Source organism: Hipposideros armiger, unplaced genomic scaffold (assembly GCF_001890085.2).
Source record: "Hipposideros armiger isolate ML-2016 unplaced genomic scaffold, ASM189008v1 scaffold_125, whole genome shotgun sequence".
NCBI classification, from domain to species: Eukaryota; Metazoa; Chordata; class Mammalia; order Chiroptera; family Hipposideridae; genus Hipposideros; species Hipposideros armiger.
Window position 1 is genome coordinate 1,553,395 of NW_017731475.1, and position 10,739 is coordinate 1,564,133.

The window sequence follows — 10,739 nt, forward strand, 5'->3', positions numbered from 1 at the left end:
GGGAGTGTGCACTTTTCTATGCAGTTTATCTTCCCTATCTGGGATAAAAAGAAAGAGAGAAAAAAAACCCAAAACCAAAAAAACCAAAACAAATACCCCTTCCAACCAGGCACCCCCTGGTTAAGCTGCTTTTCTCTCCACCACTGAAGCGGGTGGGCTGCGTCTCCACGCTTCTCGCTTCCCTCTTCTCCTCCTGGGTTGGGATTTCTGCCCCCGCCACTGCGCCCTTTGAATTCTGACGAACATTAGGCGGGACGGTCAGCACCAGAGGCTGAGCGTGTCCAGATGCTGCAGAAACCGTCTGCCTTGTCCTGGATTCCCACAGCTCTGCAGCCGCGTGAGCATACAGACTATGCCCGCGGTCTGTCGCGCGCCGCCTAAGGATTCTGCCTTAGCGCGCACGCTGGAGGGGTAGGGAGAGAGCCGTGAGCAGTCCAATTTACTGAGATCTGGCGTCTCAGCCACCGTGGGCGCGAGCAATCTGTCTCCGTTTACACACCCTCCTCTTCCTCCTCCTCCTCCTCCTCCTCCTCCGATCTGCGGTGCGCGCGGCCCAAGGATTGTGCCTTAGCGCGCGCCAGCGGGGTAGGGAGTGAGCAGTGATCACTCTCCAATCTACTGAGAATCCCCGTCTTCGCCTCCGTGGGCGCAAGCAGTCTGCCTCCTCCCACGCGTCCTCCTCAGATCTGCTTAGAGCTCGCCTGAGGATTCCGCCCCAGCGCGCGTGGGCCGGAGGACAGGTGAGGGAAGTTTCCGATCTGCTGAGATCCCTGGACTCAGAAGACCGGGCGCCGCCCGTGTCTCCACGCGCCTCGCCTCCCAATTCCTGAACCCGCCGGGTCTGCCCACCTCTAAGTAGTCCACGTGGGAGTCCCTTTGCTGCTCAGCGTGTCCTGCAGAGTTGTGTTTTCACTGCCGTGGTTTGCGGGAACTAATTCAGTGGCTTCCTTACCGCGGCCATTTTCTCCTCTCTAGCCGTTCATCTTTTGATTGGAGCATTTCATCCATTTCCACTTAAAGTAATTATTGATAGGTATGTAGTATTGCCTTTTTATTGTTTTCTGATTTTGTAGTTCCGTGTTTCTTTCTTATTCTCTTGTTCTCCTCTCATGTATGTTGCTGACTCATTGTAGTGTTGTGTTTAAATTCCTTCGTCTTTATTTCTTGTATATCTCTTGTAGATTTTTGGTTTGTATTTACCATGTGCTTCATATATACCAAGCTAGGTTTGTAGCAGTCTATTTTAAGTTGCTAGTCACTTAAATTAAAACACACTCTATTGGGTTGTCAGAAAAGTCATGAGGCATTTTTGCAATGAAAAACAGAAAAAAATACATCATGACTTTTCTGAAGACCCAATATTATCACTACTATTTTTACTCACCCCCTCTGTTTCTGTTTTTGTTATTATTGTTTACTTCATTTCTGTGTGTTTGTACATATCACTTAATTTCCTATTGTAATTACACATGATCACCCTACTTTTCCCTTTTCCCTTTGTCCTAGCTTTAGTGTTGGTTGATTCACTGCTTTTATTATGCATTTGCCTTTGTCAGTGAGAATTTTTTCTTTGTGATAGTTTCTTATTCATATTTATTATTATTGTTGTTGTTGTTATTTTCTTCTTCTTAAAGAAGTCCCTTTAACATTTCTTGTAATACTGCTGTGGTGGTGATGAACTCCTTTAGCTTTTTCTTGTGTGGGAAACTCTTTATCTCTCCTTTGATTCTAAACAACAGCCTTACTTAGTAGAATAATCTTAACTTTTCATCACTTTGAATGTTTCATGTCAATCCCCTCTGGCCTGCCAAGTTTCTATTGAGAAATCAGCTGACAGTCTAATAGGAGTTCCCTTGTAAGTAACTAACTGCTTTTCGCTTGCTGCTTTTAAGATTCTTTCTTTGTCTTTAACCTTTGACATTTACTTATGATGTGTCTTGGTGTTGGCCTCTTTGGGTTCATTTTTTTGGGGATCTTTGTGCTTCCTGGATTTGTATATCTATTTTCTTCACCAGGTTAGGGAAGTTTTTTGTCATTATTTCTTCAGATAGGTTTTCAATTTCTTGCTCTCTCTCTTCTCCTTCTGGTATTCCTATAATGCAAATATTGGTATGCTTCATTTCCATTATTGTGTTCTTTATTTCTCACTGGTTCTTTTTCATGTTTTCTATCTCCATTTTTATGTTTCCTATCTCTTTGTTGAAGTTCTCCATGAAATCATTGATTATCCTTATAACCAGTGTTTGGAGCTCTGCATCTGGTAGATTGCTTGTCTCCATTTTATTTTGTTCTTTTTCTGTAGCTTTGTTCTGATCTTTCGTTTGGGACATGTTTCTTTGTCTCCACATTTTGGCAGCCTCCCTGTGTTTGTTTTATGTGTTAAGTGGGGCTGCTATGTCTTCCGGTCTTAGTAGAGTGGCCTTATGTAGTAGGTGTGCTGTGGGGCTTAGTGGCACAGTCTTCCAGTCACTTGAGCCATGAATTCCAGGTGTGTCCATTGTGTGGGTTGTGTGTGCCCTCCTCTTGTAGTTGAGCCTTGGTTATTTAACAATGTGGGGGATTGACCCTTGGGCTCATTTGTTGTGAGGAGTAGCTATGACTACAGTGGAGGAGTTGTGATGCAGAGGCTGACCCTACAGAGCAGGATCTGCCTCAGCAGGGCCCTGGTTGCTGTCCAATCCACCCCTTGGGTGTGTCATTCTTGGAGGCAGCTGGGTGATGCTCCAGCTCATTTCAAAGCTGGCTACTGGGGAAACCAGCTTCAGGACCACCTTGGGGGGAACCTGCTGTAGGTCAAGTTCAGCTGAAGTCTGTGCCCCACCCGGGGCCAACCAGCAGGAGCAACAAAGAATTCCGCAGATGGCTGCCACCTATGCCATGCTTGAAAGTATCTCAAGACAGCTATGAACCAAGGCTGGCTGCTGCTAGTGCTGGGCTTAGGGCTGCTCATCCAGAAGTACAGGACATACTTAAAGCAGATGCTGCTTGTCTGGGCTCTGCGAAACTTTCAGAGGCCCTAGGAGAGTCTGTAGCATGAGCCAAGGCAGGCAATTTGTACAAAAAATCCACTGGAAGTGGCTTGGATGTGCCTGAAATTTGGGTGGGGCAGGGTCTCTAATCATTAGGGTGTTAGCCAGCTTGATGGAAACTCAGATATGGTGACCACCTGTGTATGCACGCTAGGAAGGTAGGGCTCAACAAGGAAACAATGGCCTCTGCCAGCTCCTCTGTCCAGGAGAAAGCTGCGTCTCCAGCCCCCATCCCAAGCCAGACAATTCAGTTCCCCACCAAATGTCCCTGCCACCTTTCCAGCTGCTGCCCTAGCGCTGGAATTCAGAGCCAGTTATTCCGTCGGTAAGTCCTTGCACGGTCCCTTTAAGAGGAGCGGCTGGGACTCCAGCGCCCTATGTCTTAGTCACAATCTCTGCTTGTTTTCACAACTAGAAATTATGGGGACTTCTCTCCCCAGCATTGGAACCCTGGACTGGGGGGCTGGGGCCTCTCGCTCCTCTAGGGGAATGGGGTGAGCTCCACAGCTGAGATATCCCTCCTGATTTTTAATGGTCACAATCGGGTGTGGGACCAGCCCACTCTCCATCTCTGCCCCTCGTACCAGTCTCAGGGTGGCTTCTTCTGCATGTCCTTAGTTGTAGGGCTTTGGTTCAGCAAGATTTTAGGTGATTCTCAATGATGGTTTTTTTTGTTTGTTTTTTTGTAGTTTAGTTGTAATTTTGATGTGATCATGAGAGAAGGTAAGCACAGCATTTACCTACCCCTCCATCTTGACTGGAATCCCTCCCCCCCTTTTTAAAAATAATGAATTCATGAGAGGAAATAGAGCTTAACACAACATTATTTTAGCAAAGCAAGAAAAATGCATGTTGTGATGGCGAGGGTCTGGTACCTCTTCAGGAAGTCCTAAGAGGAGTCTCCAGGAATTATGGGCCGAATGCCTGAGTGTGGTATGCAGAAGTCAGTGCCTGACTTCACAGGGGTTCTTGTCCTTCTAAAAGCCTCTGAAATCAACTGATCTACAAATGTCTATTCTCCTCCTTAGTTGATTTTACTGAGGCTGTATGAACTGAAATGCTGCCACACCCTTGTCATGCTGCAAACCAGTCATGGACCAAGGGGAGAAAAATAGGAATTAGGAAGAGGTCATTAAAGCAAGGTGTTCTTCATTGTTAATTAAAAGAGGAAAACCCTATGATGTAAAATGCCCAAAGCAGGCATGTGCTCTCTTACGCTAAAGTTATTTGTTCACAAGAAATGAAGCCTAAGTTACATTAATAGGAGTATGGATTTATCATTTAAGTATATGTGTGGGGGAAGTCTTCATAGTCAAGAGCAAAATTGCCTTCAGAGAAATACTCTAGAAAAATTAAACAAGCTTTAGCCAGAGGGGAAACCATTCTCACCCAATTCATTTCTCCCTCACTGTCTCTCACTTTTCTCCATCCATCAAACCAGAGCAGATATCCCTCTCAGCTTCTTTTAGTGCATAATAGAGTTTTCTGTTGGACACCAACCACACAGAAGAGGTAGAAAATAGCTGAAAACTTGAGACCATAGTGTAGTAGAAATTTGGTGAAGGGGAAATAGAAAAAGACTATACACTGAGGCTGTAAAAATTTCTAAACACAAGATAGGACCTAGGAAATTAAGATTCTTCCAATAATTTTACATGGTATTTAATTTTTCTGAAACTTGTGTGGCATTTTTTAGCATCTTCAAAACAGTGATTAATAATGGTGGTAGTCATCATCATGGTGTAGTTCTTGGTATTAAGAATAATGGCTTTGATTTTTTCATTATTTAGGATATCTGCTGTTGATTTTTTTTTTTTCTTTTAGCTGAGCCATTGGCAGCTCAGTGGCAGCTCAGCTCGGGTTGGAAATCAAACCGTTGTTGCTTAGAGCTCACACTCTTGAGTGAGCTTTTAACCAACTGAGCCCCTCGGCCGGCCCCCTACTGTTGATTTTTGATAAATAACTTATTATATTTAAATAAATTCCATTTTAATTACTGTCTCTGTTAGAAATTTACTGGTCTAATTTTGAGTATTTTTTCCTGCATTTATTGATATCACATGGTGTTTCACCTGTAATTTTATTTTAACTTCCAGTATCATTTATTTTTCTTAGAATCTGGATACAATTAACTGAAGCAAAACAGTGCTCAATACTATTTAAGCCTCATTTTAGGTCCTTTAAACTACCTGTGTATTTGTAGGTATGAGAATTCACATTCTAGTAACTGGAAAACTAAAATTTGACATACCAACAAATTTACTCAATATTGACGTAACTACATAAAATTTTATAAGCAACATGTGGACTTTAATATTACAAAATTTAGCCTTTGTAACCTAGCTTACATATAAACAAAGTTACTCTTTGCTTATCTGTTTTAACCTATGAAGTGTTGCACCAACAGATCCCTCCCATAGCTTTTTCACTATGTAAACAGATGATTCCTCCTCTTAAAACAACATGAAAATACCCAAAGTTCCCACCCAGAATGTTCAAATCTTAAAGTTTTGGCAGATGAAACACCAAAAATAGGTTACGGGCAACTCTTTTAAGTCTTTTACCTAAGTAGTACTATAGGAAGTTACAGTGTTGATCAAAAGAATACACCGGTTTCTCATTAAACTTTGTTTTAATGGGTCTCAAAATTCTGTGCCAGATTTTTGGTCAATTTGTTTCCATTAAAAAGTACTGATTTTAAAAACTAATAACTTAAAAATTACCACACACACAAAAATCCCCAAATGGTCCACAAAGCATTTTCCTTTCCTTCTGAGGGTTTTATGGTGCATTGTAATCACTAGCCCATCTTTTACTATTAAACTTAAATGGCCAATTGAGACAAACAGTTCTGAGACCGTTCTTCCACATTGATTAAGAGTGGGGTGGCAGGTATTGGGGATTATGTTCATTTAGCCTTCTGAGCTTTCTGGGCAGACTGTGACCTTGCCAGCTCCAGCTGCTTTCTTGTCCATTGCATTGATGACACCACAGCAACTGTCTGTCTCATGTCACGAATAGCAAAATGACCCACAGGAGGATAGTGAGAGAAGCTCTCAACACACATGGGCTTGCCAGGAACCACATCAATGATGCAGCATCACCAGATTTCAAAAACTTTGGGCCATCTTCCAGCTTTTTCCGAGAACAATGATCCATCTCCCTCAGCTCAGCAAATATGCAAGCAATGTGAGCTGTGCGACAGTCCAGCACAGGTGCATATCGAGTACTGATTCGGCCTGGATGGTTCAGGATAATCACTTGAGCCGTGAATTCAATTGCTTCCATTTGTGGGTCTTTTTTGCTGTCACCAATCACACCGACATGATGAACAAGTTTGACAGACACATTCTTGATATTGAAGTCCACATTGTCCCCAGGAAGAGCTTCACTCAAAGCTTCAGATTGCATTTCAACAGACTTTACTTCAGTTGTAATGTTGGCTGGAGCAAAGGTGACCACAACGCTGGGTTTGAGAACACTGGTCTCTACTTGATCCACAGGGGCAGTACAATGTTCCCAATTTTGTAGACATCTTGGAGGGGCAGACACAAAGTCTTGTTCATTGAACGAGCTGGTGGCAGGATGCAATCCAGAGTTTTAAGCAGTGTGGCCCCACTGGTGTTGCCATCTTTATGGGTGACTTCCCTCCTTTTCCTTGAACCAAGGCACATTAGCACTTGGCTCAGCATGTTGTCACCATTCCAACCAGAAATTGGCACAAATGTTATACTGTGTTAGGGTTGTAGTCAATTTTCTTAATGTAGGTCAGCACCTCCTGACTGCCTCAATGATTTCCTTGTATTTCTACTCACTGTAGTGTGGCTTAGTGGAATCCATTTTGTTAACACCAATAACTGGTTGTTTCATACCCAGTATATAAGCCATAGGGCATGCTCATGGGTCTGCCCATTCTTGGAGATACGCGCTTCAAATTCACCAACACTAGCAGCAAGAATCAGGAAATCAGGACAGAGCAGTCACCTGAGATGTGCCTGTAATCATGTTTTTGATAAAGTCTCTGTGTCCTGGGGTATTAATGATGATTTCAAATTTCCACAGAGAGATATCAATGGTGATACCACACTCACATTCAGCTTTGAGTTTATCCAAAACTTACATGCCTGGGTATTGAAGGAGACTTTTCTCATCTCAGCAGCCTCCTTCTCATATTTTTTGATGGTTCTTCTGTCAATCCCATCACATTTGTTGATCAGATGACTAGTAGTGGTAGATTTGCTTGAATCTATGTGTCCAATGATGATGATGTTGATATAAGTCTTTTCCTATCCCATTTTGGCTTAGATTTAGTAGTGATTTTCATGACACCTGTGTTCTGGCAGCAAACCTGTTGCAAAACAGCTGTAATTTTTGGATATACTTTATTATGTTAATAGATTTTTTATTTGATCATAATGTACTGTTATTTTCATGCAATGATAAATTCTACTTGATAATATTTTATTTAGAATATTACACAAATGGGCCTAAAATAACTATTACTAAATGATCTAGATTAGATCCTCTTTGTTAGCTTTACATGTAAATATGTAAATATTTAAAAATGTGTCTGCAATGGCTTTGCTTCCCACAGCCATTGGTGAAATCCTGTCCATTCCTCAAGGCTCATCTCAGTGCCATTTCATCTGTGAAACCTTTTCTTTGTCTTGACCTCTACTGCATGAAAACACTTCTTATCCTAAAACTTTGCAACATATTGTAGTGTTGAAGCATCATTTCCCAAAACTTAATGTGACACTTACATAAGTACATAGTAAGCACTTATCAAAAATTTACTTAATAAGGGAATCAGCAGGATGACAAACTGGTTCAAAAAATTCTGTTTGATGAACAGAGAATTATAATTTGTTGGAAATGGCATGGTAAAATAAGTTTGCAAAGTTAGAGCCCAAACTGGTTCATGTCCTAAATGTCAATGAAATCATACTATTTGGAGTTATTTTTTCTGCTGAACAGAAATCATTTGTATCTCTGGTGGATAAAAAAATCTAAAAGTTCTTATATAACTCCATCGAATCAATATTAAATAGCAAGTCAAAGAAAGGTTCATTCTCCCAAAGAAATAGATAATCCTTGGGTGGACTTGTTAGATGTATGACATTGAACAATATGCAGCCTTCCTTTTGCCAAGTTTCTGTATTTTGGATACTTTTTCCTTAACAGTAGTAAATTCTGTAAAAGATACACTCTATATTTCAATTATCTGCATGTCTGACCTATGCAAGCATGGTGTAGGGGAAGGTACCTGGGTTTTAAATATATCACACAAGCTAAGGTTTGAATCTTGACTCTGCAAACACAACCCTTACCCATACATGCTTTGTGCTATTGGAGAAGAGGTTTGGAACAGCTGGGAGGCATAATAAAAATAGATTTAGGGCTTGGGAGCATCGGGAAAATCACATTTGATACCTCTCTGGCATTCTCATATGGTAACAACTCGATATGACCATATTTTACCAGCCTAAAAAGACAAATGGTCACAAAGACACCAGTAAGCCAAAGTTCTATTTTTTGCCTCCAAATGCCTACTTAGAACTTTCCATACCCTTGCAAAAGAACCCTCTCCCCTAATACTTTTGGCCTTCCCCCAGAGAGGTGCCCATTTGACCATGTACTAAAATGACAACCACAGTCGCCCAACTTATTCTCTTTCTGTGGTGTTTTTTGCTTCTGATGCCCTTTGAAGTTGGAGAATGAAGAAACCAAGAGATATTTCTTCTTATGCTCCCAAAGCCAAAAAGCTCCCTTTTTTTACTGTTTCCAGCTGTCCCTCCCTTTCCTTTTATAACTGGTTATGTTAACAGAGTAGGTCTTTCTGAGAAATAGAGTTTGGGGAGATCTTTTTTACCCAAGGACTGAGTACTTGGGTTCACATGTATGAGCTCTTGCCTTAGGGTAAAGAAAATTTAAACAACTATCATTTAGTTGTTATTTGAGTGCTAATTGGTACCGGTTGGTATGATATAAAGATACAAAAGAACATTCCTGGCCCTTAGGAAGCTAGTTCTAACTATCTAGGTTAAGTAGGATACACATACTAAAAGGTCAAATAATTTTGCACAAATTAAGAAATTGAACAAAACACAGTGGGATGCAAACCCAGCCCAAGGCATTTGTTGTGAGGCTTCTAGTGATGATTAGGGATCCCATTGTAAGTCATTAGGCAGTGGAGGATGTTTTTCTCTCCAGAGTGAGAACTCGAATAAGGTTTCTATACTTAGTGTGAAGAAGGTTTTTGTGCTTTGTATGAAATGTCTAGGAGTACATGCTGAAATCTTCTTGCCTTCTTGGCAGGGTTTTTGTTTTGTTTTTCTTTTTTGCCTGGCAAACATATTGACTTGGAAAAACAATTCAAGAGCTTTCATTGTGCCAGTATGAATGTATGCCATGGGCCTTGTCTGATCTTGTAAGTCCTTTACTCCTGTCTTCAAAGATACAAATATGAAGTTTCTTTAGCTAATTAGTCATTGCATTGCACTCTTTCATTAAAAAGAACAGTAGATTTACAATTATAAAGATTTGGTATGAAGTTATGAGGAGAAAAAGATAAAGTGTAAGAGGGTTTTAGGTTATAGGGGGACTCAAAATTGTAACTTTTGAGGTAAGTACTAACCAGAAACCGGATCCTAAAGGAAGGTATTTCTTTACTTTCAGGATTACTGGGTAAGACTGTTCAGGCTAGAAGACTGTATCTTTGATGAGAGAGTAAATCACCATTATTTTTTAAAAAGCCTTCCTATGCCAGAGATTTGCTACTGAGGAATAAATCACATCCCCTTTATTTTATGATAAAATACTATGTAACCGGGAAACTAAAATAAAAGGTGGCAGGGAGGGTTCTGGTACTCTGGACTTCATTTCAAGTGAATTGCATTAGAATTTCTGGAATAGGTCCTGTACTTCATCCAGGTGATTTTGATTTGGGGAGCTAGGTTAAAGAATCACTTTCCTACTGCAGCTACACCATGAGATGACACTATATGGACTTAATCATTTTGAAAGTACAGTTGATCCTTGAACAACACAGGTTTGAAGTGTGAGGGTCTACTTATATTGTATTTTTTCAATAAATACTATAAATGTATTTTCTCTTCCTTAAGATTTACTTGATGTTTTCTCTTCTCAAGCTTACTTTATTTTAAGAATACAGTATATTAAAATATTTTAATTGACTTTATGTTGAGGGTAGTAAGGGTTCCAGTCATCAGTAGGATATTAGTAGTTAAGTTTTTGGGGAGTCAAAGGTTATATATAGATTTTTTTACTGTGGGGGTTGGCATCTCTAAGCCCCACGTTGTTCAAGGGTCAACTGTAATTGGAGTGTTGTGTCACCAGCTCTTTAGCTCAGCATCTCATGGTTATGTAACTCAGGCACTAGTCCCTTGTCATAGGTGGGTTATATATAGTCAGGTAGCAAAAATCCAGCCAAGTCCACATGCAGAATTCTGATGACTGTTCAATCCATTATTTCAAGTAATAGGCTCTGAAATGGTTGGAAACTAACTACCTAGTGATAGAGAATAGGTCTCGTTTACTTGTCCCTGAGCATCATTCATAGGAATGCCTCTTAGTGAGCATTTGTTTATGGTGACTTCTGTTGTATAGAAAATTTTCAATAGTCAAATATGTCTTTCTGTGTGTGATTTTTACCTTTTTTTAAAAGATTTTTATTGGGGAATTGGGGGG

General features: G+C 40.7%; 1 pseudogene; it reads right to left on the reverse strand.

The window, feature by feature from the left end:
- Nucleotides 1–5,937: 5,937 nt before the first annotated feature.
- On the reverse strand, nucleotides 5,938–7,324 carry LOC109385773 (elongation factor 1-alpha 1 pseudogene; annotated as a pseudogene).
- Between the last annotated feature and the right edge of the window lie 3,415 nt (nucleotides 7,325–10,739).